The sequence below is a fragment of the Hyperolius riggenbachi genome, chromosome 5 (assembly GCF_040937935.1).
Source record: "Hyperolius riggenbachi isolate aHypRig1 chromosome 5, aHypRig1.pri, whole genome shotgun sequence".
Lineage (NCBI taxonomy): Eukaryota > Metazoa > Chordata > Amphibia > Anura > Hyperoliidae > Hyperolius > Hyperolius riggenbachi.
Window position 1 is genome coordinate 264,470,761 of NC_090650.1, and position 22,713 is coordinate 264,493,473.

Here is a 22,713-nt window from a genome sequence, read left to right on the forward strand (position 1 = left end):
GATTATTATATAAATGTACTATTTGCTTCCAGAAGTGACAGTGAACAAGATGACGAAATATCAACCTGGATTATGTTTTTAGCCATCATGACTTAGCTTGTTTTATTCTCCATTCCTGTTGCTGACATTTACCTGATTTTGTCTTGTCTGCCACCAAATCTGACCTATTGCCTGGCTACTGATCTGGCTTGTTTGCCACCTGCCTCAAACTCTTCTTGTTATTCAACCTCGTCCAGTTTGCCAGTTTCCTTTGACTTCTAGTCTGTCCTCTCAATTACACCTTTTTCTTCCCTCCTGTCAACTGTAGACTAATTTATTCTACCCACAATGTGGGTAACCAAAAAGTGACTACTTTCCTCAACGCTGTCTGTTACTCATTGAAAAAGGCTGCCCACGAACCTTATGGAATGCCCCAGTGGAGATCACTTAGACTTTATGTCTTGGTAGAGCCCACACCAACTACTGTTGTTCTGGTCAACTCCCAAACTGTGCTCTCGGTGTTGGAGCTGGAGGTATCTAAACAGGTATGTTTATGGAAGACTAAATTGTGTTTTCAAGGTTTTACATTGACCTGCATAAAATACGTGCTTTGGCTGAGTTACACCCAGCCTATTCCAGTCAACCACCCTAGAGAATTATGCCAAGTGCTCATATTTCCTTTTATACCATAGCATAGTATTATCATCAAGTTGTAATTAAATACCCTATTTACTGTGTACCACAGCCACACATTCATTGCTAGTGAGTGTAATAATGTGCCTCCATACAAACTGTAGCAGAAAGCATTGAGACGCATGTTTTTTCCAGCTGTTATATTAACCCCATCTATAGATAATGGAGTTGACCTGCAAAAAATATGGTCTAGTTTGCTTGCTGTTTAAGGCACTTTAACCTTACTCTAACCGTATTCCCACTCCATATAAAGTTAGTCATCAATAGTTTATTTAATTTAATAAAGAATGACTAAATTGTGTACACCCTCTATGTTTAAATATGTAGAGTAAATTTTGGAAATGTTATTATTTTAAACTGACTCTGTAGAGAGGGTACCATATCTGTCCCCTACTGTTCAAGATGTGTTACAACAGGAAGCAGTTATGATAAATTATACATTTACATATAAAGCCCGGTACCCAGTGTAGTGCTGATACTATATAGATGCTTCGCCAGCCTCCAGGCTAGCAACACATCAGTTACTATGGAGGGGGCAGAGGGAGAATGAGTGGTGCACAATGGAGCAGAGGAGAGGGGAGGGGGGAGAACAAATGGATCATTGTTCATTAAGCGTTGAGGATTGGTAAAGATCTGGCATGTCCGACATCGGGTGTCTCTATCATCTGCTATGGCTGAGTTTACACCAGCATGGGTATGTAGATTAAAATATGTTTGGGTGCCTTCTTTATGTTAAAAGGCATCCACAGCTAGGATTACCAGGTGTAGGAAGGTGACACCTTAGACCAGTCAGGAAGATAATTTTCCTGTTTTTTCCCCTCCAGATTGAGGTAGACTCAGAGTAATGCTCAAAGGTTAACAAATGTATTGTTATGCTGTTATGTTGCAGTCATGTCAACCTAATGTAACCCCTTCTCCCTGCAAGATAGCTTGTAAATGAACCCCGCTCCCTCCAGCAACACCATTACAAACCTTCTGCCTACTTCTAGGAGAACAAGAGAATTTCAGTCATCTCTAGCACAGAGCAAACACTCTATCAATGTCTGATAGCACCAGTGGCGTAACTAAGGAGCTGTGGGCCCCGATGCAAGTTTTAAAATAGGACCCCCTAAGCACTCTATACATAACAATTGATATGACTCACCAAAACCTGCCAATGGCAACTATAGTGTCAGAGGTGCAAGAAGGGGATGAGGAGCAGTTTGTTAATGATTACCACTATTCAAAGTATCTATAGAGGTGATTATTATGAGCACATGACTAATAGAGAGCTAATACTGCAGTTGAGGAAGGGCCCTTCGGGGCCCCTCTGGTCCAAGGGCCCCAATGCGGTCGCTACCTCTGCACCCCCTATTGCTACGCCCCTGGGTAGCACAATTTATGAGAAACAATATCAATACCCTCACCTGTATTTACAGTAGCTCCTGTTTTCCCTTAATAAGCATGCTCTACTCAAGGACACATTTGTACTTTTTTCCACCACTAGGTCAACTTTCTTGTTGATCCCTATCCGTGTGCATCAGCACCCCTTCCATTCCATGTGCAGCCCCTCTTCCATGTGTTACAACCATTTACGGCAGCCCCTCTCTTTCATCTACTGCTCCCCTGAGCAGTATGTAGCCTCTTCCATATGTTGAATCACATTTCCAGCTTCCCCATTCTATTTCCATTATTCGCTTCCATATTCAGCAAACCCTTTTCCATGTCCAGATGCCCCCTTAGTAAACAGCTGTCCATGTTTTAGGCCTTGGGGTATTTCCAGAAATCTATCCTGAAATGTATTAAAGATCATTTTGGGGCTGGAGTGCAGTTGAATAGAAATTGAGTTGCATATAGGTTAAGTGCTGCTAACACTGCCTCCCACCTTCTTGGCAACAGTGACTCCAATTCTCTCTCATTACAGTATAAACACCGCCAATTTGAATGTGTCTGAGGCTAGAGTCTCTTCTGCCTATCTCATTGGCCTAGCCCTGCATGCTGCAGTTATGTTATTACTGTAAGTAAGACAGTGACACCAAATTGTCCCCATGAAAATAAAATCACTGTGGCAGGGGCCTTGTTAGATAAGTCTCTGCTGTGTGCAGGAATACAACAGTCTTGAAGGGTTACTTAAAGCAGACCTACATAGTAAAAAGCAAAATCCTGCAGCATCCCTGTAAAAAAAAAAAAAAGTTATATTTACCTGAGCAGCCTTGTTCCACAAAGCTGTCCCGAAGACCCCGCATCACTCAACGTCCAGTGCCTGGCCCCAGTGGCGTAGCTAAGGAGCTGTGGGCCCCGATGCAAGTTTTACATGGGGCCCCCCAAGCACTCTATACATGACAATTGATACGGCGCACCAAAACCTGCCAATGGCAACTACAGTGTCAGAGGTGCAAGAAGGAGATGGGGAACAGCTTGTTAATGATTACCACTATTCAAAGTGTCTATAGAAGTGATTATTATGAGCACAGGACCAATAGAGAGCTAATACTGTAGTTGAGGGAGGGCCCCTCTGGCCCAAGGGCCCCGATGCGGTCGCTACCTCTGCACCCCCTATTGCTACGCCCCTGCCTGGCCCTACTTCCCCTCTCTCCTCTGAGAAAAAGGCTTGAATGATGCCTTGCACAGGGATACAGTGAAGAGGCGCGTGGCTGCTTAGCTATGAGGGGGTTGCCACTGATGGCTGGAGGATCTCTGAAGGACGGCGTGCACACCGAATGATTACAGGGGACCACAAGAAGCCCCTGGTAAGTTAAACGTATTTTTCCTCTTTAGATTTCTTTTAAACACTGTATTTAAAGATTAACTAAAAAAACTAGTTTTACTCACCAGGGGCTTCTACCAGCCCCCTGCAGCCGTCACTTGCCTTCGTGGTCACTCGGGGATCCTCTTGTCCCCCGCCTCCAGCTAGTTTCGATTAGCTGAGAGGCCAGACAGGTCTGGTGAAGTGTAGTCTTCTTTGCGTTCCCATCCGCAATAGCGCTATTACAGACAGGAACGCAGAGAAGATGACGCGTGGCCAGGCCTGCGCAGGTGCAATGAGCCTGTTGGCTGAAAATGAAACTAGCTGGCGACGTGGGACAGGAGGATCTGCGAGTGACTGCCAGGGTACGGGACTGCTGCAGAAGCCCCAGGTGAGTAAAACTGATCTTTTTCACAGGCTTAAGAATTCATTTAAGCCAGTGTCCATTCAGCTCTCTTTCTAAGACAAACATAAAACGCTAGTACTGAAACTTTTTTGCAACTGGTTATTCAGCAATGACATTATTAACTCAAAAAGCAAAAGGGATTTCTCACGTATCTCTCCAACATTATGTTCTGCTGTGATAAATTCCTCTAAGCATTGTGCACAAAGGTGAGAAAGGGGTTGTATGGTGATTGATTATTGCACCTACCAAGTGCTAAAGACGTGCACTGCACCATGTGTCTCAATAGGCAGCACACTTGAGGAAATGTTTTCTTTTTTCTTTTTTGGTTTCCTGCATCGTTATTTCAAATAGGAAACTTTGAAACCTGGAAAATGAAGACATATGAAGATGTATACGTTAATGGGAAATCAAAAGAATTATCCATGAAATTATATTTGGATGTAAAGTGATAATTAATATATTCTAATAATCGCACCATTTATAAAAATGCGGATAACACCTATTTCTGCTAAGGGGATATGAGCAGTTCCATCAACAGAGCCTGTCAGTAAATTCTAATTAAGCACACAGAGCTTACCTACTATTTTTAAGACAACAGAAAAGTGAGCAATAATGGGTCTGATTTTATCTGATTCAGAGTAGTGAGATATATTAGCATAAATTGTATTAAAGCAAGTTACAAATCCATTAACACTTGTCTTTGGCGATTAACTTAACTTTGCTATGTTGAATGATAGTTCAGTACTAGGTATGCATGTACTTTTTTTACAAGTCTTGTGAAATTCATTTTAGTAAATGTTATAATTTTAAGTGTTTTTATGCCATTCATGTGATGCAAGTTTTATTGGCATTTGCTTAAGAACACTAGCAAATGAATTCTGCACATTGTCAGTTCACATTGCAGTCAGTGGCTAAAAGGACAAACATTTCACAGGAATCAATTTAACAGCAATGAGTCAGTGATCACAAGGCCAGAATCACAGACTGAATTTTGGAAATGAGCCTGGACTGAAATATAGGTAGAGAGGTGAGTTAAATTGAAAGTTGTTTTTTTCAAAAGTTAAATTATCCACCCATGAAGAGCTCTAGGAATCCTTTCACTTGTCTCTATTGCAGCACTCACCCCATTGTTCCCAGTAGGTGAGTATAGGCATGCAGTATGGGTTTATGCTACACTTTGCCATACTCCACTACCAGTTCCTTTTTTATTTGCTTCTGTTTATCACAAATTTGTTTAAAACATTTAAAATTACCATATTTTCTGACGTATAAGATGCTCCGGAATATAGGATGCACCTAGGTTTAGAGGGCAAATACCAGGGAAAAAATATAAACTACACCTGGTGCATCCATATTTGGGGGGGGGGGGGGGGGCTTGTACATGTCCAACCCAAATGGTGTCCTCCTGTGTTCCACTGTGTCCCCCATGTCTCCCCATGTGTCCTCATGTCTCCTCCTGTATCTCCTATGTGTCCTCCTGTATCCCCATATATCCTTCTGTATGCCCAATGTGTCCTCATGTCTCCCCCATGTGTCCTCCTGTCTCCTTCTGTCTCCTCCCTGTGTCCTCCTGTCTCCCCATGTGTCCTCCTGTCTCCCCATGTGCCCTCTGGTCTCCCTCCTGTGTCCTCTGGTCTCCCCCCTGTGTCCTCCTGACTACCCCCCTGTGTCCTCCTGTCCCCCTACCATGTCCTCAGGTCTCCCCCCTGTGTTCTCAGGTTTCCTCCCTATGTCCTCAGGTCTTCCCCCTGTGTCCTCTGGTCTCCCCCTGTGTCTTCCGGTCTCCCCACTGTGTCCTCCTGTCTCACCACTCTGTCCTCTTGTCTCCTTACTGTGTCCTCCGGTCTCCCCCCATGTTCTCTGGTCTCCTCCTTTGTCCTCCTGTTTCCTCCCTGTGTCCTCCTGTTTCCCCCTGTGTCCTCTGGTCTCCTTTGTGTTCTCATGTCTCCCCCTGTGTCCTCATGTCTTCCCCTGTGTCCTCATGTCTCTCCCATGTCCCCGCTGTGCCTGGCTCCCTCCCCCTTTTGACTCCGGGCCCCCCATGTGAGCAGTGGCAGCAGCTTACCTCATGCATCATGTCCGCAGCGATTGCAGACACCAATCTTCTCTGTGTGGATTCCTCTAGCACCGGGATTCTAATGATGCATCATTGATGACGTCATAAGTCTTCTGGCAGGCAGTAACCCTCTGGGATCCTTGCCTCAATCATCTTAATAAAGGTCAGGTAGTCAGCACTTTTGTGACCTAGGGACTTCTCTTGTCAGTGGCAATCCATCCTGTTGTGCTGAAGGTCCTTTCTGACAGGATGTTTAAGGCAGGGCAAGCCAGAAGTTCGATGGCAAACTGTGACAGACCTAGCCACAGGTCAAGCCTGCGCAACCAGTAGTCCAGGGGTTCATCACTCCTCAGTGTGTCGAAGTCCTGCCAGTCAAGGCATTCTCTGAGGGTGGATCCCGAAGGGCTGTGTGGAGGCGTTGGAGTAAAGAAAGTGCGCATGTCTGACATCACCATCATATCGCTACAGCGTTCTGTCCTTGCCGGTGTGGCCGTGGGAGGAGGATTACTGTCACCTCTTTCCCGTCATGCTCTTTCACTTAAATGCAGTGTAAAGCATACTTGTCAGCTTGTTGTGCAACTGCTGCATCCTTACTGCCTTGTGGTAATTCAGTAACATTTCCATCACTTTGTGCTTATACACACAACGGTCTAGCAGCATTGCCACCCAGTACAAGTCATTGTTCTTAAGCCTTTTTATATGGGGGTTCCTCAACAGGCAGGGCAGGAAGAAAGATCCCATTTGCACAAGGATGGATGCCGAGCTAGCCAACTCCTGTTCCTCCTCCTCACTGATGTCATGGAAGGGCTTTTGCTCCCCCCAGCCACGTACAACACCAAGGGTACATGAAAGGTGACCAGAAGCCCCCTGGAATGCCTGCTGTGGTTGGTCTTCCACCTCCTCAAAACTACCTTCCTCCTCTGACTCCTCTTCCTCAGACTCCTCTACCTGCGGTGCCGAAGGTACTGCAAGGGATGTCGACAAGGCTGGTTCTGATGGTGATGGCACCCACAACTCTTCCTCTTTCTGGTCATGCTCATCTTCGGTCTGATCCAGCGTTTTTCTCAGGGCAAGCTCCAGGAAGAATACATATGGAATTAGGTCGCTGATGGTACCTTCACTGCGACTCACCAGGTTTGTTACCCCCTCAAAAGCACACATGAGCCTGCAGGCATTGCGCATGGGCATCCAGTAACATGGCAAAAAAATCCCCAGCACTCCACAACTTATACTAGCACCGTGTTCATACAGATACTCATTTATGGCTTTTTCTTCTTGGAATGTGACAGCCTGACTCTGGATAATTCCAGAGTCAGGCTGTCGCAAATCAAGCACCTCACTCGCAGGTTCCTTTGCCGCTGAACATCTGCTAAGCGCTCCATGGCCGTGTAGGAATGCCTGAAATGGCCACACATCTTCCTGGACTGCTTGAGGACCTCCTGTAAACCTGGATACTTAGACACAAAGCATTGCATAATAAGATTCAACACATGTGCCATGCAGGGCACATTTGTTAACCTTCCGAAATTCAATGCCGCCAACAGATTGCTTCCATTGTCACACACAACTTTACCAATCTCCAGTTGGTGCGGGGTAAGCCACTGATCCACCTGTTCATTCAGAGCAGCCAGGAGTGCTTGTCCAGTATGACTCTCGGCTTGCAGGCAAGTCAAGCCCAGGACAGTGTGACACTGTAGTACCTGGGATATGGAATAGGTCCAGGGGGAACTGGGGGTGTGCACTTGGAGTAGTGATGGGCGAACACCTGGATGTTCGGGTTCGGGAAAGTTCGCCGAACATGGCCGAGATGTTCGGCATGTTCGGGCCGAACCCCGAACTTCCGCCCTTTCTCTGACCTCACGCCCGCTGCCCGGCCTCCCTCAACTCGTCACTCTCCGGACTCCTCCTCCTCCTCACTCCACAGTGCCGCCCACTGCCAGGCCATCCGCTATACAGGTACTTCTTGAAACTTTTGAATGGGGAAGCGGGCAGAGGGGGGAGCGCTAGCGGAGGGGGTGGGGGGAATTTCCGACCCCCCCCGCGATCGGGGCATGCTCCCCCCTTATGCCTGCGACCCCATAGGGGGGCCGTATTGCGGCCTGTTCGGCCGAACAGGGCCCTGTTCGCCCGAACAGGGGCCCTGTTCGGCCCTGTTCGGGGGCATACAGAAGTTCGGGGCGAACCCGAACTTAAAAGGCCGAACACCATGAGGTGTTCGGCCGAACTCGAACATCACCCGAACAGGGTGATGTTCTGCAGAACCCGAACAGTGGCGAACACTGTTCGCCCAACACTAACTTGGAGTAGAGGAGGGCAGAGCAGCAGCAGTAGTAGAGGAGGACTCAGCCGAGGATGACAGCGAAGAGGATGGAAGAGGGGAAGAAGAGGAGGTGGCAGCAGGCCTGCCATTCGTGGCGGTTTCACCAACTCCACTGCCGAGCCATGTATTCCATGCTTGCCAGCGGTCAGCAGGTTTACCCAGTGTGCGGTATAGGTGATATACCTGCCCTGACCATGCTTTGCAGACCAGGTATCAGTGGTCAGATGAACCCTTGCCCCAACACTGTGTGCCACAGATTCCTTGACTTGGCTTTTAACATTACGGCACAGGTTGGGGATTGCCTTTCTTGAAAAATAGTCCTGCCGGGTACCTTCCACTGTGGTGTCCCAATCGCAACACTTTTTTAAAGGCCTCAGACTCCACCTTCTTGTATGGTAACAGCTGGGGGGCTAACAGACGCTGAGCAAGGGGGTCGGATTTCAGCCTAACCAACATAGGCTGGGGCCTAGGGCGCCTGAAAGAGCAAGGGCGAATTTCACCCTTGCAGAGACTGCTTGACTGCAGTATAGTCCTGTCTGTGTGTTTTGGAGAGTGTCCTGTGCAGCCAGCCAGACCGATCCGCGGCCGCCCTGCTTCTGAGTTTGCCACACATAGCTGAGGGCGGCCACGGACAGGGTCTGGGATGTGTAAGGAGGCAGTGGGAGGTGATGACGCTGCAGGCTGTTTACAGTGACGTGTATGCCTGCAGCCTGTCGCTCCCCGAGTCCTCCCCCTCTCCTCTCTCTCTCTCTCTCTCTGTACGGAGCTCTGTGTTGTATAGCCACGCCCCCCACCTCTCCGGGCTGCTTGTCACACAGCCTCTGCCGGGAGATTGGGAGATTCAATTCGCACTGCAGGAGCTGCTATCAGTGATAATTACAGGAAAAGCTATCACAGGCAAGTAGCAGCACTTATAAAGTTATCTACAATCAGCTGCAATAAAGTTAAGTTAACCTACAGGAGGGAGCCAGGAGGAGGGATGGGGGCTGTTGCTGATTATTGACTGTTTTCTTCCCCCTGCATGTCCAACATAAACTCTACAGTTGAAACTGCAATTATTTTTCTCCTTCTCTCTCTAAACTTTCCTCCCCATCACATGCTGTATTTTCCTTTCCCTCTTTGTCATCTAGTGCTCTCTTTTCTATTCTATCTTACAGTCTGTAAATCCCTCAAATTTTACAAGTTCATACTCATGTCACTGCCTGTCCACAGAGGAGCTCACACTCTAATCCTACCATAGTCATAATCTAATGTCCTACCATATTATTATTATGTATTTACATAGCACTGACATCTTCTGCAGCACATTACAGAGTACATAGTCATGTCACTGACTGTCCTCAGAGGAGCTCACACTCTAATCCTACCATAGTCATAGTCTAATGTCCTACCAGATTATTATTATGTATTTATATAGCACTGACATCTTCTGCAGCACATTACAGAGTACATAGTCATGTCACTGACTGTCCTCAGAGGAGCTCACACTCTAATCCTACCATAGTCATAGTGTAATGTCCTACCATATTATTATTATGTATTTATATAGCACTGACATCTTCTGCAGCACATTACAGAGTACATAGTCATGTCACTGACTGTCCTCAGAGGAGCTCACACTCTAATCCTACCATAGTCATAGTGTAATGTCCTACCATATTATTATTATGTATTTATATAACACTAACATCTTCTGCAGTATGTTACAGACTACATAGCCACATGTCACTGAGCCCTAATCCGCCGTAATTCTATTCTCAGATTTGTAGCCTTAACCAAGCTTGCCAAAGGGCCTAGCTTTTAGGCCACATTCATAGTGGGCCTTGCATTTCCTGTGATAGCAGGAATGCAACAGATCGGGACAGCATGTTAGGCTATCCTTGTGTCGGACACAGTGAAGTATACAGTCAATTAAAAGCATGCATCACTGTTACTGTGATTGCAAGCATTTAGTAGTAACACACTGCATGCAGTATGTTACAATACCGCAACCTGTTATACCGCAATGCACCTGCCACAATTTGAACATAGGTGGTGTAACACACCACTGTGAATGTGGCCCTAATCTCCACTAAGCATATTTATGTTACTTTTGCCTAACTTAAGATATGCCTGATCTATGAGTATCCCTAACCACCCCCTTCCCTATGTCGGATAACCCTTTCATAAAGGAGTCATCAGGGAAAATAATGTAAAATAAGCGCTACTTACCAGGGGCTTCCTCCAGCCCTAATCTCCCAGCACATCCCTTGCCGCAGCTCTGCCCGCAGCCGTTCGTTCGTCATCGCCGAGGACTGGGAGGGAGCTGCGGCGAACGGCTGCGGGCAGGGCTGCAGCGAGGGACGTGCTGGGAGATTGGGGCTGGAGGAAGCCCCCGGTAAGTAGCGCTTATTTTACATTATTTTCCCTGATGACTCCTTTAACCTCACTGTAATCATGGGGCGGCTGGGGATAGTGGGCCTAGGGCGGTAAAGAGTACAAATCCGGCCCTGGACATCGGCTTCTTCCACTCAAAAACTTCCTTGACAGAAAGCTGACTGTGGATAGATGAGCAGGAACTGCTCAAGGTGACAGGCGGAGTGGAGGGTTGCTGTGAAGGGACAAGGGCAGCAGAGGTTGACATGGCTGAAGAAGCTGGACCAGGAGGAAGGTGGTTTGACTTTGGGTTGACTTTGGGTGCTTCTTCTCCTCGTGTGTTGCTCCCATTGGCATGGGGGTTCGGAGCTCAGGTGCTTTCGCAAAACCGTTGTGCCTAGGTGGGTGTTGGACTTCCCACAACAAGTCTTGTGGCAAAGGTTAAAAATGGCTTTTCTATTGTCAGAGCTCAGAGGCAGTCACACAAAAAATAGCCACACTGGTGAGTTTTGGGATGTTGGCATTCTGGTGGTGTTGGTGGTAGTAACAGCAGAAGTTGGCGGGCGTGTTGGCTAGCCGACCCCAGGTGCCGATACATGCTGTGTGGCAGTGACACTAGCTCCTTGTGACAATCTCCCCTTACTTACAACTCATTTCCTTCTCCTCTCTGTCTCTCCATCAGAACTCTCCCCCCTCTTCTTGATCTCTTCTTGAAGTCACCCACGTCACATCCATGGATACATCGTTGTCATCATCAGTAAGAACCGTTTGGTTCGAAACATGTCAGCTACATGATGTGTGATTTGGTGTGGATACGTCCATAATAAAGGAACCTGATGCAAGGGATACCGTGCGGACACCCTTTCTTTACTTCTACCTTATTGGATTGGCCTATCCTGGTTCCAGCACTATCCCAGGGAAGTGTGAGCGATTTTCTGGTGACTTCTAGTTGTCATCATCAGCTGCTTTACTTGTTATTGACACCTCTAAAAAGGCACCAGTAGTGGGTTCTACACTCTACACATCATTATCCTCATCATCATCATGAAACCTTATTTAGGGATGTAAAACTGGTCCTTCGAGGGTCGAGGTCCTCACACATTTTTGTCACAGCTCAAATTAATTGATGGGTCTGAATTAGGAATGGTGTTGTCCATCAGGTAGAACACATTCCTCTCTTTCTCAGTCCATCCTAAACACTGGCATGGATCTGGCCCTCCAGGCCTGGAGTTTGACACCTGTGCCTTATGTCCATGCGTACTGAGGCACATCAGGTGGCATAACATCCGTATCTCCTGCATGTTCTGGCAATAATGCTTGTGCACCACTCATTTCCTCAAATGAATATGTGAATAACTCCTCTGACACATCAAGTGAAGCAGTTTTGGTGCTTGCAGTGGTGGTGGCAGCTGGGGAAGTGGTAACTGTTGGGTTGCCCAAATCAGAGCAAGACGAGGATGGTGCGTCCAGGTTCCGAGAGGAAGTGACAGAAGATGAGGTTTGCTGTGTAAACCAGTCAACTACTTCATCAGCATTTTGGGAGTTCAGGGTACGTGAACCCTGAATACTGGGCATCATTCTAGGACCACAGGAAATAGTACGTGGCCCCAATTACTGGGCATCATTCTAGCACCACAGGAAATGGTACATGGCCCCTGATCACTGGGCATCATTCCAGGACTAGGACCACAGGAAATCACGACCAGCACGACCCCTACAATGACCACTGCAGTGTGGCCTGCCTCTGACTGTAGTTTTTTTCACAAATATTAAAAAATACAATGGAAAGTACCTGCAGGTGAGGAGGAACTGGACCACTTGGCAGAGGTCTGCAATATATGACACAATCAAAATGCAAAAAGCAGAATAGCACTTATGATGTTGCGGTGTATTCTGTACATGGACTCAATCTGAGTGTGCGCCAGTCTAACTATCATGTGCATCTCAATATACACTAGACAGTGGCTGGATGCAGAGGTCTACAATATACGACACAATCAAAATGCAAAACGCAGAATAGCACTTATGATCTTGGTGTGTGTTCTGTACACAGAGTCACTAGGAGTTTGTGCCCGTGTGTGAAGTGCAGCTCAATAGACACTGCGCACTGGATGCACTGGGTGCTCAATCAGGAGGGCACTGTACAAACACAACCTTTAATGCTCAGGAGTCAGAAGTCAGTATAAATACAACCTATAGCAGCCCTGAGAAGGGCATTTAATTCTCACTCAGGACTCAGGAGGAGTCAGGAGGACACTATACAAACACAACCTATACCATTAACAGTCCTGAAAAGGACTCTTTTGCCCTGCACAGGATGCTGTATAAACAGCTAGCAAGGCAGTGGTGACACAGAATAAATTCCTAGCTAATGCTTTCCCTATGTGCAGCACTGCAGCTTAGTCTCTTCCTGCTCTCACTATCACTGCAGCCAGAGAATAAATCCAACCCCACGCCATTGGCGTGAATGGCTGGGAATGGGGTTTGCAGGAGATCATGCTCGGAGACTGTTAGATGGCAAAACCACTGTGTAATAACTCTTTACAGCACTGCGATCTAAGGCAGTGCTGTACTGGGGACAGCTGTGTGACACGGCTGTCCCCTCTGCAGGCAGGGAAGTGATCAGCTGTCATAGGCTGAAGCCTATGACAGCCGATCACCCTGACTGGCTGGCGAGGGGAGGGAGGGAGGGGGGAGTAAAAAAAAAAAGAGAGAATTTATTAAAAAATAAGTACAATAATTATATATATAAAAAAACATCTGGGGAGCGTTGTTGGTGCATAGAAAGGGGGGGGGGAATCACTTGTGTGCTGAGCTGTGCAGCCCTGCAGCAAGCCCTTAAAGGAATACTGTAAGGGGGTCGGGGGAAAATGAGCATACTGCGCAGGTACAAACTATACTAGGCCTGCACAGTATGCTCCTGGTGACATCAGCGGGAGCGAGGACACGGCAACGTAGGCGCAGTGGTTTTCAGACTTTAAAGTCGGAAATTCCAGAAGTGAACCAGAGGTGGGGCCGAAGCATTGGTGAGTGGCTGCACGGGCACAGGTAGTCTGCGGGGGACCATTAGAAGCCCCGGGTCAGTTTAACTCATTTTGCCCCAACACCCCTACAGTATTCCTTTAAAGCAGTGGTCTACTTTGTTAAAAATGGCCTGGTCACTAGGGGGGTTTAAGACCGCTGTTCTCAAGAGGTTAAAGGGTGGGTGGGGGGTTCCAGGAGGGGGTGCAAGCTGATTGGCTACCATGTGTCTGCTGACTGTGATGTAAGGGGTCAAAGTTTAGCCCAATGATGATGCATAGGGGCGGACCGAATCTACTGTGTATTTGCCTGATCAGGCGAATGTGAATACCCCCATATTAGTTGCGAAGTATTTGCCAGGGGAATACTTCAGCCCATCTCTACTAAGCATATCCAAGAGTCAAATATGCCAGGATGCTGCTTCTACTCCTTTTGAAACCAATAGAAATTAAAAGATGTTTTCCACATTTTCTCTGGCATTAAGGTATGAATGCTTTTGAGTAAAATGCATGCTTACACAAAGAGAAGAGAGAATTAATATGGTTTTTGCATCATTCAATGTATTCATAAATGTGACTTTGTGGTAACATGTATTAGCATGTGGGCATAACTTTAAGTGTCTTCCATTTCCAAGGAAACTAGATTAAACGCTGATTCAGCATGTTTGCAAAGTTTTCATTTCAAATGGGTGTTGTAAAAGCATTTCTTTGTGTAGCATAAATTCGCTATCATAACAAGCTTGTTTTATGCATTTTAGTAGGTAGGCATGATGATTAACATGCTTAGAAATTTTAACAGTTTTTGTTCTCACAATACAAGTGGAGCTGCATATATTGGTTTAAAAGCAGGAGGTATTGTAGGGAAAATGACTGTCAGTGTGTACAGCAGATTAGTCACTCTACAGAGAAGGAGGGAATTTCAGATATCAGATGAAGCATGACTGCTATGATCACAGTTTGTATATCTAGAACAATGAAGTGACCTGCCAATTACAGGAAGAACATTCCTCAATCTTTCAGGCTGTGCCAAGCTTTAGCTTGTGGCTGCCTCATGAGAGAGAAACCAGATCAACTTGTATTTCAGTACAGCAGGTGTATTACAATTAAATATTGTCTGGTCTCTAACACCTTTACATCAATGGGATCAACTTAGAACTACGCATCAAAGGCATCATCACGTCAGTAGCAGTGTCCTATGACTCATTGGGCCTGATTTATTATCAAGGCAGCTGCACACAAAACTGGAGTAAAAGTGGAGCGGTTACCCAGAGAGATAAACAAGAATACTAATTTAATTTAACAGCTGAGATCAATCTTTGCCTCAGTGTCATCTGCAACTGTCTCATTCTGTTAGCCCTATAGGGGTGTATTCGCCAACTTGTGGTACTTGTGTAGCACAGTACCCTGATAGCATACAGTTTATCTAGGTAATGCAGGTCATGCTAATTTTGCAATGTGCCCTACTTTACTGTCAGGATTACTGGTAATATTGCTGTGTGTTCCCTGAGCATGGCAACTTTACCATAGGTTGCTGAGTGCATCACATTGGCACGTATGCAATTTTCTCCCCTTTTCTCCCAAGTTTTCTTCTAGGGGATAATTCTTCATCTTCTATTTAAAGAGGCTCTGAAGAGTAAAAAAATAGATCTTTTTACCTTGCAGTCCTCTTCAGCAATACTGCCATAGCTGAAACGCAGCATTCCTGCGGCACAACAAGGTCTTAATCACCCTGAAATCCCAGGGGCAAGATTTGGGGCTCCTTCCGGGTAGAGGCAGAGCTTTGGGCAGTAGTTCTGCCTCTACTCATGTCAATCTCTGCGGATATCCGCCTCCTCCCGCCCCTATCAGTTTTCTTTCACCGAGAGGGGCAAGTAGAGGCGGAGATCCATGGTGATTGATGCGATTGGAGGCAGAGCTAAAGCACAAAGCTCTGCCTCCCCCAGACAGTAAAATCCCCGACCTGGAAGGTCGTGGATTTTTGCCCCAGGATTTTTGGGTTTTGAAACCTCGTTGTGCCACTGGGATGCAGCATTTCAGCTCTGGCATTAATGCTGAAGAGGACTGCAATGTAAAAAGAGCAATTTTTTAATGCTTCAGGCTCTCTGTAAATAACTTTCCAGCACTTTTCAACTGAAAAAGTTCTGAAACGTAGGTGAAAAAGCACTATTAAAATTATTCTGAGAATTTTCTTGCTTTCTGGTAGCTTTAAATGCATTTTATTGACAAGTCTAAAAATATCACCTAAGAAAAAACTCAGGAGAGCTTTTATCTTATAAACTATATTTTAATACTTTAAAGAGAGTCTGAAGCGAGAATAAATCTCGCTTCAGACCTCATAGATAGCAGGGGCATGTGTGCCCCTGCTAAAACGCCGCCATCCCGCAGCTTAACGGGGGTCCCTGATTCCCCAAATCCCCTCTGTGCAGCGGGGGAGCACTTCCGCATTGGGGCAGGGCTACTCGCCGCAACCCTGCCTCCTGCGCGTCTATCAGACGCGTACCTCCGCCTCTCCCCCGCCCCTCTCAGTCTTCCTTCACTGAGAGGGGCGGGGGAGAGGCGGCGATGCTAGTGTTGGGCGAACAGTGTTCGCCACTGTTCGGGTTCTGCAGAACATCACCCTGTTTGGGTGATGTTCGAGTTCGGCCGAACACCTGACGGTGTTCGGCCAAACCGTTCGGCCATATTGCCGAACTAAGAGCGCATGGCCGAACGTTCCCCGAACGTTCGGCTAGCTCTGTGATTGGCTGAACGGGTCACGTGGTTCGGACCTGAACGCGCTCTGATTGGCCGAATGGGTCACGTGGTTCGGGTAAAAAAATACCCGATCCACATAATTTCTCCGCCATTTGTCTGTGGGTTTAGCTTTGGGTAGGCAGGCAAGGTAGTTCTCTCTCCAGCCAGGCTAGCCAGGGTCCCCCCAGTCATTGTGTCACTGCTGGGAACAGTAGTACACCGCTCACCCACACTATATAGCATTGTGCTTACTGCCACTCTGTGTCTCTGCTGGGAACAGTAGTACACCGCTCACCCGCCACTGTATAGCATTGTGCTCTGTGTCGCTGCTGGGAATAGTAGTACACCGCTCACCCACCACTGTATAGCATTGTGTTTACTGCCACTCTGTGTCTCTGCTGGGAACAGTAGTACACCGCTCACCCACCACTGTATAGCATTGTGCTCTGTGTCGCTGCTGGGAACAGTAGTACACCGCTCACCCACCACTGTATAGCATTGTGCTCTGTGTCGCTGCTGGGAACATTAGTACACCGCTCACCCACCACTGTATAGCATTGTGTTTACTGCCACTCTGTGTCTCTGCTGGGAACAGTAGTACACCACTCACCCACCACTGTATAGCATTGTGCTCTGTGTCGCTGCTGGGAACAGTAGTACACCGCTCACCCACCACTGTATAGCATTGTGCTCTGTGTCGCTGCTGGGAACAGTAGTACACCGCTCACCCACCACTGTATAGCATTGTGCTCTGTGTCGCTGCTGGGAACAGTAGTACACCGCTCACCCACCACTGTATAGCATTGTGCTCTGTGTCGCTGCTGGGAACAGTAGTACACAGCTCACCCACCACTGTATAACATTGTGCTCTGTGTCTCTGCTGGGAACAGTAGTACACCTCTCACCCACCACTGTATAGCATTGTGCTCTGTGTCGCTGCTGGGAACAGTAGTACACCGCTCACCCACCACTGTATAGCATTGTGCTCTGTGTCGCTGCTGGGAATAGTAGTACACCGCTCACCCATCACTGTATAGCATTGTGTGTACTGCCACTCTGTGTCTCTGCTGGGAACAGTAGTACACCCCTCACCCACCACTGTATAGCATTGTGCTCTGTGTCGCTGCTGGGAACAGTAGTACACCGCTCACCCACCACTGTATAGCATTGTGCTCTGTGTCGCTGCTGGGAACAGTAGTACACCGCTCACCCACCACTGTATAGCATTGTGCTCTGTGTCGCTGCTGGGAACAGTAGTACACCGCTCACCCACCACTGTATAGCATTGTGCTCTGTGTCGCTGCTGGGAACAGTAGTACACCGCTCACCCACCACTGTATAGCATTGTGTTTACTGCCACTCTGTGTCTCTGCTGGGAACAGTAGTACACCGCTCACCCGCCACTGTATAGCATTTCTGTACTGCCACTGCACTGTACGGGTTAGTGTTACCGGTCCCTTTTCCTGGAACCTCTCATCTGTATTACATTTATGACTGCATGCCGACAAAAAGCAAATTGCTATCCGCACGCTTCTTGTCCTCATGCAAGGCCTGGGTTGTTGTGTCTCAAAGCGTGGCCTTCTCCTCCTGTGCCGCCCTCCTCCTGTTCCATCACATGTGCTGCTGCTGGGTTAGCGTTACCGGTCCCTTTTCCTGGAACCTCTCATCTGTATTACATTTATGACTGCATGCAGACAAAAAGCAAATTGCTATCCGCACGCTTCTTGTCCGCATGCAAGGCCTGGGTTGTTGTGTCTCAAAGCGTGGCCTTCTCCTCCTGCGCCGCCCTCCTCCTGTTCCATCACGTGTGCTGCTGCTGGGTTAGTGTTACCGGTCCCTTTTCCTGGAACCTCTCATTTGTATTACATTTATGACTGCATGCCGACAAAAAGCATGTTACCTGTGCAAAGAAAACAGACATTTCCCGCATTTAAAAGACAGTTTTCCCTTTGAAACTTTAAAATCGATTTTTTCAAAAACTATAAGCTCTTTTTGCTAAATTTTTTCCCTCTTGTACCCACTCCCAAGGTGCACATACCCTGTAAATTTGGGGTATGTAGCATGTAAGGAGGCTTTACAAAGCACGAAAGTTCGGGTCCCCATTGACTTCCATTGTGTTCGGAGTTCGGCTCGAACACCTGAACATCGCAGCCATGTTCGGCCTGTTTGGCCCGAACCCGAACATCTAGATGTTCGCCCAACACTAGGCGATGCACGTCTGATAGACGCGCTGAGACGCAGGGCTGCAGACGTTAGCCTTGCCTCCAGGAAGAGCAAAATTTACGACCAAGTCGGTCGTTGATTTTGCATGGGGGGTTTGGGGGTGAAGGGACCCCCGTTTAGCCGCGGGATAGCGGCGTTTTAGCAGAGACACACATGCCCCTGCTAACTATGAGCTCTGAAGCGAGATTTATAGTGGGAGTCGAGATAAGACTTTTAGTTTTAGAGAAAGTGGGGAGAATTTGGACCCTCTGTCATACCTTTATTGTTATCTATACATCCGCAAATGTCTCCTCACTGCCTGGCCATGTGGTGCAAAATTAAGCTAAAGTGAATGAGCAGGCAGGTCTGAGCCAGATAAGTGATGAATCCAACCAAATGTGGGCATCACCACATAAAAGAAGTATGCTAGAGCATTCCAGTGCTCTAAAAGTGTATTACAGAATTTTTCCCAAGTAGTGTCCTCTCCAGTAACCTCCTCTCATATTTATCCTTTGTATATTTGCGACCACGAGGTCGAAATCGGCATTCGTGATGGGCCGTGATCACAAATGCTGGTTTTCGAATGCACTTGTGGTCGCATTCGAAATCCAACTCGTGATTTGAATTCCAGCCATAATCACGAGTCGGTTAAAAACCCGCCAACTTTAGCGGTTAATAGAAAATCCCCTTATATGCTAGAAACACCAACATTTTCAAAAAGACCTTATAGTTTTTGAGAAGTATACATTAAAATGCAGTAAATAACAGATGATGTAGCAAACCTAACGCTAGTGTAAATTTTCATACATCAAAAGAAAGAGCAATTCATTTTATGAAGGGGTTTCCAGGGAGTCCGTACGCAGTGCATACAGACCCCCTGGAAACCCCTCTGGAGTTGCATCACTTTGGCAAGGGATCGCTATATACAGTAGCTGCAATATAGCTGTAAAAAGATCCTTGGCAACCTTACCTTTTTTTGGAAACTATTTTTTATTATGTTTAGAGTGTGGGAAATTTAAAAAAAATAAATGATGTTGGGTCCACCCTCCCAAGCCTCTTTAACCCCTTGTCCCCCATGCAGGCTGGTGTAGCCAGAATGCAGAGCCCTGGCCAAGTGGGGCTTTGCACCCTGAGCTATGTCAGCCCGCATGGTCTATGGTATGGGGGGGTTACGGGGGGGAGGGCGGACAAGTCTCCCCCTCCTCCCAATGCCTAGTCCAATCTATGGACAAGGGGCTCTTCCCCAAGAGGCGGTGGGGCAGACAACTCCCTGGCAGGGTTTATGGTGGCATCTGGGAGTTCCCTTTAAGAAGGGGACCCTCAGATGCCCACCCCCCTCCCAGGAGAAATGAGTATAGGGGTACAAAGTCCCCCTTACCCATTTCCATAAAGGGTTACATGAAATAAAAAATACAACAATAAAAAAAGTCCTTAATTAATCTTAATTAACCAGAAATACTTACCTGTACCTTTAAAAAAATGTTCCCAGACCAGTATCCTGGGAAATGTCCCACGCCAATATCCTCTAATCTTGTGACTTTCTTTAAATTGATTGAAGATCCCTGCGCACTGCCACCACACTTGTCACTCCCCCACGCATCAGGAGGATCCCCATTGGTTGGGTAAGGAACCAATAGAGAGCCTTGGAAGAAAACTTAAAGATGCTTTTGCTCTCAGCTATACTAAGTATAGCTGAGAGTGCGTCCTATGTGGACGCTATGCCGCCTGCTCCCGCTGTCTTCCCCACCTGCCCACACCTATCACCCTCACCCATTCTGGCACACAGTGCACCCATGGGTGCACTGGGTGCCAGCATGGGTGTGGATGATAAGTGAAGGAGGCAGGGAGGACAGTAGGAGCAGGCAGTAAAGCATCTGCGTAGGACACGCTCTCAGCTATGGGTGGCGGCGGCTGGCGGAAATCATCAATCTTTAATTGAAGATTGCAAGATTAGACGATATTGGCATGGGATCTTTCTGAGGATATTGGTGTGGGAACATATTGGTGTGGGAAAGGTACAGGTAAGTATTTCTGGTTCATTGAGATTAAGGACTTTTTTCATTGTTGTGTTTTTATTTTATTTAAACCTTTGTGGAAATGGGTAAGGGGTACTTTGTACCATGAACCTCGCCAGGGAGTCATTGCCCCACCTCTTCTTGAGGAACTGGAGGTGGGGAAGAGCCCCTTGTCCATGTATTGTACAACGGCTCTGTGGAGGAGGGGAAGGCTTTGCCTCCCCTCTCCCCAGAGCCCCCCCCATACCATGGACCATGTAAGTTGGTATAGCTCAGGGTGCGAAGCCCCACTCGGCTGGGGCTCCGCACTCTGGCTATCCCAGCCTGCATGGGAGACAAGAGGTTAAAGAGGGTGACTCCACATAATTTTTTTTTAATTTACCACACTTTGAACATAAATTAAAAAAAAATAGGAAAATTTGCCAGGGATCTTTATACAGTTATCTTGCGGCTGTATAGCGATCCCTGGCCAAAGCGTTGCAGCTCCAGAGGGGTTTCCAGGGGGTCCAAATGCACTGCATATGGACCCCCTGGTAACCCCATCATGAAATTCATTACTCTTTCTTTGGATATATGTAAATTTACACTAGTGCTAGGTTTGCTACATGGGGCTTGATTCACAAAGCGGTGCTAACTGTTAGCACGCCTGTGAAAACCCCCTTAGCACGTCTAAACAAGCTTTTCGCGCATAAAACTTTACGCGCGCAAAACTTTATGCGCGTAAAACTTTACGCGCGTACTGCACAGAGCGCAGGGCGCACCGCGCGAAGTGCCCATTAAAGCCTATGGGACTTAGCGCGCGTAAAACTTTGCGCGCGTAAAACTTTATGCGCGCAAAGTTAGCGCGCGATCTGATTGAGAAATCTGGTGCTAACCTACTTAGCACCCTGGTTAGCGCGTCTAAAGACTTTAGACGTGCTAAGTAGGTTAGCACCGCTTTGTGAATCAAGCCCCTTATCTGTCAGTTACCGAATATAAATGCATACTTTTTTTTCTTATTGAAACGTTTACCCACTTGACCCTATCTGGACGGATATATCCATCCAGATAGACTGTGCTACTCCTGCAGCATGGTGCACGCGGTCAGGCATGCTCCCGCTGCCTGCCGCTAGCCCCCCGATCAGTGAATGGGAATATAATTCCCATTCACCGATCTAAGCCCCCCGGAGAAATACAGACGCTTTCTAAGCAGAGAGCGCGGTATTTCTGCCTGGAAAAAGAATGTACAGCCTCCCAACAGTTCCTGGCAGCGTGATCGTACGCTCCAGGAACTTTTTTGACTGTGGCCATCTTGTGGCCAAATAGTAAACTGCACCCACATACATTTTTTAAATAAAGAATTACATTATATTACCTCTAAAAATAGCTGTTTACCTCCTAAACTAAAATCACCCACATACATTTTTTAATTAAAAAATAAATAAAAAAATTACAATAAAAAAAAGCTACATAAATAGTTATCTAAGGGTCTAAGCTTTTTAAATATACATGTTAAGAGAGCATCTTATTCATTTTTTTTAATTATAAGCTTGTAAATTGTGATGAACGCAAATTGAAAAAATGCACCTTTATTTCTAAATAAAATATTGGCGCCATAAATTGTGATAGGGACAAAATTTAAAAGGCGTAATAAGCGGGACAAATATGCAAATAGAATACATGGGTTTTAATTACAGTAGCATGTATTAATTTTAAACTACAATGGCCAAAAACTGAGAAATAATGCATTTTTACCATTTCTTTCTTAATCTTCCTGTTAAAATGGATTTAGAAAAAAATAATTCTTAGCAAAATGTACTACCTAAAGAAAGCCTAATTAGTGGTGGAAAAAACAAGATATAGATCAAATTTAGTGTTTCTAGCATGCAAGCAGGCTTTGCTATTAACCGCTAACGTCGGCGGGAAATCACAAATTCCGACCTGTGATTCCAGATACAATGTGGAATTTCGACTCAAAACTGCATTTGAATCGGTATTTTGTTTCTATTCATGATCACGACCAATTCAGAAGTGGGCGGAGTAGTGATCGTGATTCCTCTAATCAGTGATCGGGGTTATCTGAGCAACACTGGTCACTAACCTTTGGAGTCTTGGGAGAAGCAAAAGAGAAACTAACCTTTCATTTTACATGTATCTGATTGATTTACATAAGAACAGCCAATGAATAAATACAACAGACTGTTTTTCCACCAATGGTGATGGACGGTAT